Source organism: Arachis ipaensis, chromosome B07 (assembly GCF_000816755.2).
Source record: "Arachis ipaensis cultivar K30076 chromosome B07, Araip1.1, whole genome shotgun sequence".
Classification (NCBI taxonomy): domain Eukaryota; kingdom Viridiplantae; phylum Streptophyta; class Magnoliopsida; order Fabales; family Fabaceae; genus Arachis; species Arachis ipaensis.
The window spans coordinates 51,299,745-51,306,857 of NC_029791.2; positions in this window are offsets into that span (position 1 = coordinate 51,299,745).

Sequence of the window (7,113 nt, forward strand, 5' to 3'; positions counted from 1 at the left end):
AGGTTTAGTGTGAATCCATCTCTACTTGAGGGTGAAGCGCGTACAATCCATTTTCTTTTATGATCCTACTCAAAACGCCACAGGCAAGGTCGGATCTTCCGGATCAGAGAATACTGCATCTATAAATTCTAGCCTCTACCACAGAGACCCTAATCTCCCCGGAAAATTGGCTGAGCTGATGTCTCGAGAAGTCCCCAACGAAGTCGTGGATTAGCCATCTGAGAGATGTATATTCAAGCTGTTGGTCGTCCTTGTCCGGTGAAAGACGCATTCTGACCCAAGTAGGTGCGGGTGTTTGCCAGGCACGTTCGTCTTAAGGTGATGAACAGAGCTAATTGGTTAGATCATCCTATTCACCATGATGAAGTACGAATATACATCTTAGAATTATTCAAAGACAGATCGAAGAGAAACAGTAGTACTTTTATCAATTCATAGAACTCAGCAGGGCTCCTCCCCTCAACCTAGGAGGTATAGAAACTCATACTGAAGTGAGAATACAATGTAAAATTTGAAAATAGCATAAAGTTCTGGATGTTGTTCGAATGATCATGTAAAATACACTTTAAATACTAAACAGATGACTAGTAAGGGTAAAACAGTCTATTCTAGTGCTAAAATTCACTTTTGGGACCCACTTGGTGAGTATTTGGGCTGAGTTTTGATGAGATCCACGTTCTATGAGGTCTCTGGGTGTGGAACACCAGCTAGGAGGTCCTCTTTGGGCGTTTGTATATTGGTCTCTACTCTTTTGGACGCTGGACACTTGGAAGGGGGCAGGAAGCTGGCATTGGACGCTAGTTTTGGGCCTTCTAATCCAAAGCAAAGTATGAACCATTATATATTATTGAAAGCTCTGGAAATCAGCTTTCCATAGCCATTGAGAGCGCTTCATTTGGACTTCTGTAGCTCCAGAAAAGCCCTTCCGAATGCAGGTAGGTCAGATCTGGACAACATCTGGAGTGCTTTATCTATCTCTAAATCAGACTTTTGCTCCAACTCCTCAATTTCAGCCAAAAAATACCTGAAATTGTATAAAAATACAAAAACTCATAGTAGAATCTAAAAATGTGAATTTAACACTAAAACCTATAAAAACTTAATAAAAACTAAATAAAAACTACAAAAAACTATATGAAAATGATGTCAAAAAGCATATAAAATATCCGCTCAACAAAATCAAAGGTGGGAGGAGCCTCAATCATATGAACAATCTTCATGGCAACAACCTCCTCTAGAATACTATGAGCATAATCCATCCCATAATGCATACCAATCCAATGGTTATGGTGGATCTCCTTGTGGTTATCAACCACAACCACCATATGCCTATGAACTCCCTCCTCAATATAGCCTTCAACCACCATACTCACAAACCCCATACCACTAAATACTTATATATGATCCTAGCCTATATCCACCATACAACAACTATATGAGCCATATGAACCATACATTTATAAAAATACTATTTAATTATCAATTTAAAATTTATTTTCAAATAAATATTCTAATTTAATATTAGAGATAATTAAACTAATTTTCTTTTATTCATAAAATAAGATTCAAAATCTAAATATTCAAATTATAATAAATCATAAATAAATTTTTTATTTAATTTTATAAAAACACAAGGTCTTACAACTAATCCACTAAAAAATGACAGGAGAGAAAGTTAGAATGGAAAGGCTTATCCCTGAAGATATATGCAACATTGCTCAAAGTTTGGACACAAGAATAAAACTCGGATTTCCAAGCCTTATCTACTGTTTCTATGAATCTGTGGGGGTGTCATTGAACATGACATCCCTATTCCAATAGAGCAGTCAATCTCTATGGCAGTGATGGAGAGAGTAAGAAGAAGGCTCCATGGAAAAGCTCAAAGAGATGAGACTGAAGATAACCTCCTCCACGTCTTGCACCTGAACCTCAAGCAGGATCAAGCAAAATCCAAGCACAAGAGATTTACATACAGCAGTTCTATAGAGAATTCCAATAATTTCAATTGGAAACAACTCAAAGGTTACATTATTTTTATGATGCTGCTCACATGTCAGACCCACAAAATGTTTCACCATTTGCCATGATCAATCCAATCTAGGAGCAAAGGAGACGAGAAGAGGAGGTTTATAATAAGAGAAGACAAGAAAAAGAGAGACAAGAGCTTTGGAGTACGAGAAGAACAAAAGAAAGCCTAGCCAAAGAAGAAGAGGAAGAAGAGAACGATGATGAGGAGGATTGAAAAGTGATAACTTTATTGTTCTAGTGGTTATTTTTTCTTTTACATAACGTTTTCTTTGTGTTTTCTATTTCCCTTTTCTGTTTTTCCTTTTTTGTTTAGCCTTAGTTTGTTTAATTTCTGTGTGCTTATTTTTTAGCAATTTGTATGTCAGAGAACATCTGAGTGACATTAATTGAAGAAAAATAAAAATAAAAGATTAAATAAGAAAAGGTGGGTCATGTGAAAGAATGTGATTACATGATTGGCTAATGTGTACAAAACCTGCAGAAAGAGAAAGATAGAATATTTAGGGAACAAAATCTAGAAAAATATTATGTCTCTGAGCACCAATGTCTAGGATCCAGTTATGTGCTTGTGGTGTTGTTGTGTCAAATAGAGGCTTGGTTTAGTAAATCCGAGAGGTGCTTCATCACCCGCTACCTTGAGCCAATTGGGTTGGGAGTATTGATTGAAAACCTATATTAAAGAGTTACCTTGAGACAAAATATTTAGAGTCCAGAGGCTCTACACACCTTGTCTGGAATATATAAAATTCAAAAGATTTTTCCTAGTTATTGCTTGTGGTGTTGTAGTATCAAGGAGAGGTTTGGTAAGTAAATTCGTGGGGTTCTTCATCACCTGGTACCTTAAACTAACTGGTTCGAGAGTATCGATTGAAAACCTACACTAAAGATTTGTCTTAAGACAACATTTTAGAGTTAAAGTACAAATATCTTCCCAAAATTAAGAAAAAGTGATGAATATTTTAAAACAGAAAGCTGCTTTCAAGGTTGAGAAACTATAAAAAAATATACCTATAATATCATCCGGATTAGATTTTTGAAAATTCATATTTATTGTTTGCAAGATTCATGAGAATAATGCAAGTCCACATGTAATAACATAAATCATTATAACTCCACTATAAACTTAATATCTGAATAGATTTTATTTAATAAATCTTCAATTCTTATCACTAAGATAACTTCTATACATTCTTCTGTTTATTTGGGTACAAGCAAAGTTTTAAGTTTGGTGCTGTGATAGATACTTTGGCATCTTTAGTGAATTTTTGCATATCTTTTTAGTAGTTTTCTTATGCTTAATTAGAGATTTCATTGCTATTCTATGTCATTTGGAGTTGTTTTAGACTTGTTGTGTGTTCATAATTATTATTTAAAGGATTTAGGTGAAGGAAAACAATCAGGGAGATGGATGCCTAGCACCTATACATGGGCACCCAACGTCCAAGGACCTTAAACGAGTAGGTACCCAGAAAGAAAACTAGGATGGGAGCCCAGCGCCCAGTAGAAGAGGCATCCAACGCCAGTGACTTTTTCAGTCCCAGGGACTCAACGTCAAGAACCCAACCTTGGCACCTAGCTCCTTCGAAGAAAAATAAGACTAACGCACAATGTTCAAGCTCAAAAACACAACAAAGCCCTGGTTCCTAGTGCTAGATGCTATTGCTAAGCACCCAAGAAGCTTAAAGGAGTGAGCACCCAATGCCAACACCTAGCGCTCAACGCCCATGCTGAAATCTAAGGCCCAGTAATTCTATCAAGACCATTTGATTCGGCCTGCACACTCAAGATTTGAATGCAGTTTGTTTTTGTTATTGTTAGAGAAGATAAGATTAGTTCTTATTTAAGTTTAAGATATTATTAGGTATATCTTATCCTTCTAGATAAGATAAGATTAGGATTAGTTTACATTTGAAATTTAGGTTAGAGTTTAGGTATAAATAAGTTAGAGATGAGCGATCATCCGGCATCTAACATTTATTAGCATATTTCGTCTTTTATTTTTTTTCCTCCATGAGTCACTAATTCTTCTTTGGTAGGGTTAGGGGTTCTATTTAGTTTTACGGATTGGTAATTGATTGTTTCTTTTATTTTGATTAATACATTGATACTTCTCCAAAAATTGAGTTTTATTTTTATTCTTAATTATTAGAAGTATTAGAAAATATTATAAATCTGTCTTGGATTCCTTTATTATCTTAGGAAAGCTACTATTGGGGTTACTTGAAACTTATTCTCATAACTTTCCAATTGACTAGGAATAGCTTTGAAAACTATGTGACTTTAAATTAGAACTGTGTTTAACCTCTTCTTGCCAACTAATTGAGCAAGGAATTGGCGATTAGGTGGTATAAAGAGAAATTGAATTGTCAATGGATTGTGGTTTGATTATACATGATTTGTCATAAAAATATCTTTGCATAAATCAAGGTAATCAACATGATTATTTCTTTGTCTAAAAACCAAACATCTTTGAAATCTTACCATCTCCATCCATTATCTGTTTCTCTCATTCATAAGCTTTGCATGCATCACTATTACGTCCAGTTCCTATTTCCTACAAAAAGTTTCATCAATCTAATTAGAAGTTCAACTAAACACTGTTTTGCTCAATCCTTTAGTTCTTGTAGAAATGATACCCACTCACCGTAGTATTACTTGTGAGATAACTAGCCATTGAGTTAAATTCTTATGGAAATTAATCCTTCATAACTCAGTTAAATTCTCAAAATTTTGAGGGTTTACAACAATTGTCGTCATGCATTAAGTCCTACATTATTATCAGTAACTAGCCATCATTGTCGTCTACCTTAGCCATTGGCCATTGCCACCGGCCCACCGCTGGAGCTCCAAATTTGGCCCTTGTCAAGCTGGTGAACTAATTCAAGTCTGTTAGTCTAATGCTTATTCCTCTAGATAAGTGGTTGTGCCATCAAATTTGATCATGATGTTGATACAACAATTGGATCCACTAGTGAAGTAGCAAAGATGACGGGGATATATGGGTTAAGGCACTTATCATGGCCACCGAGCTTGATAAATTTGAAGGATCCCTTCGGCAAATTTGTGAGACCATATTTGCATTGCTCTCGAACATGTTCTGTATTTTTTTTTGTTACTCACGGTATCTCTCAATTCGATAGGCTAAGAATTAATCTGTCACGAATCCGAGCCCTATTTAAGAATTTGTTACTGATTAATGGGTTGCTGCATAGACAAGGCGGGATTCAAAATTTGGAACTCCCGATGCTTGCTTAAATAAACGAGTGAGATGACTATTCAGCCAACCCAAATTAGTTCATATATGTTGTATATTATATTGGAGTTATTGATGATCAATTATTTTGGGTAGTTTTAAATATTTCATTATTTAGAATTTTGGATGTTTGATGAGCGGATATTTTATACGCTTTTTGGCATCACTTTCATATAGGTTTTAGGTTTTTATAGGTTTTAGTGTTAAAATCACATTTTTGGATTCTACTATGAGTTTTTGTGCTTTTGTACAATTTTAGATATTTTCTGGCTGAAATTGAGGAGCTGGAGCAGAAGTCTGATTCAGAGACAAAGAAAGCACTGCAGATGCTGTCCAAATCTGACCTGCTTGCATTCAGAAGAGCTTTTCTAGAGCTACATATGTTCAAATGGAGCACTCTCAATGGCTATGAAAAGCTGACTTCCAGAGCTTTCCAGCAATATATAATAGTTTATACTTTGCTTCGAATTAGAAGGCCCAAAACTAGCATCCAACGTCAGCTTCCTGCCCCCTTCCAGGTGTCCAGCGCCCAAAGAGCAGAGCCCAGTGTCCAAAGGCCCAGAGAGGACCCGCTAGCTGGCATTCCATGCCCAAGGAGCCTCATAGCATGTGGATCTCATTAAAACTCAGCCCAAACACACACCAAGTGGGCCTCAGAAGTGAATTTTAGCACTAAATAGACTATTATACCCTTACTAGTCATCTGTTTAGTATTTAAAGTGTATTTTACATAATCATTCAAACATATCATACACCATTCAGCTCTATTTTCATTTTACTTTGTTTTTACTTTTAGTATGAGTTTCTAAACCTCCTAAGTTGAGGGGAGGAGCCGTGCTGAGTCCTATGAATTAATAAAAGTATTATTGTTTCTCTTTGATCCGTGTTTGATTACTTCTAAGATGTATATTCGTTCTTCATCACTATTAATGCGTTGAAATGGCATAAGGTTTTCACATTCTATATGGGTTCAGAGTGCGTCTTTCATCGGACAATGATGAACCACCAGCTAGAATATACGTCTCTTAGACGGCTAATCCACGACTTCGTTGGGGACTTCTTGAGACATCATTTTAGCCGATTTCTGGGGAGATTAGGGTCTCTATGGTAGAGGCTAGAACCAAAGGTGCAGAATTCCTCCGATTCAGAAGATTCGACCTTTTCTGTGACGTTTTGAGTAGGATTATCAAGGAGAATAAACTGCAGAAGCTTCACCCTCAATCAGAATGGATCCGCACTAAACTTGTGGTTCAGATCTAGAGGAGTATTGGCAGTTGCTCAAATCAGTGTCAATCACATACAGCCTGCCATTGAAGATATCACTCAAAAGTAAAGGAAGCAGTAATACCAGAGTTAATTCAGAAGGACAAAGCAACTCCAACTCTCAACTCTATTCCCAGCATATAATTCCTAATAGCTAATCCAATTGGTTTTACCCCTTTCAAAATTTATGACATTTAATCAATCAACATACAATCAACGAACTTCTGATTCTGTCTGACTATGACATGCGAGACAACCATAGCTTGATTCAAGCTACAATCCTCGTGGGATCGACCCTGACTCGCTCAGGTATTACTTGAACGACCCAGTTCACTTGCTAGTTCGGTTGTATGGAGCGTGGGGATTCGTGTACCAATGTTCGATTATAAAAAAAATTTATGTTCATAGTTTTTTATTGTTTTACAAGTTCCAATATAAATATTTGATTTTTTTAATGTTTTTTTATATAGGATTTTGGATGTTCTTTTGAATAATTTGAAGATTATTAATTTTGTGTTAATATTAAAATTTTTAATTCAAAATTTATATTTTAATTTTAATTTTTTTAA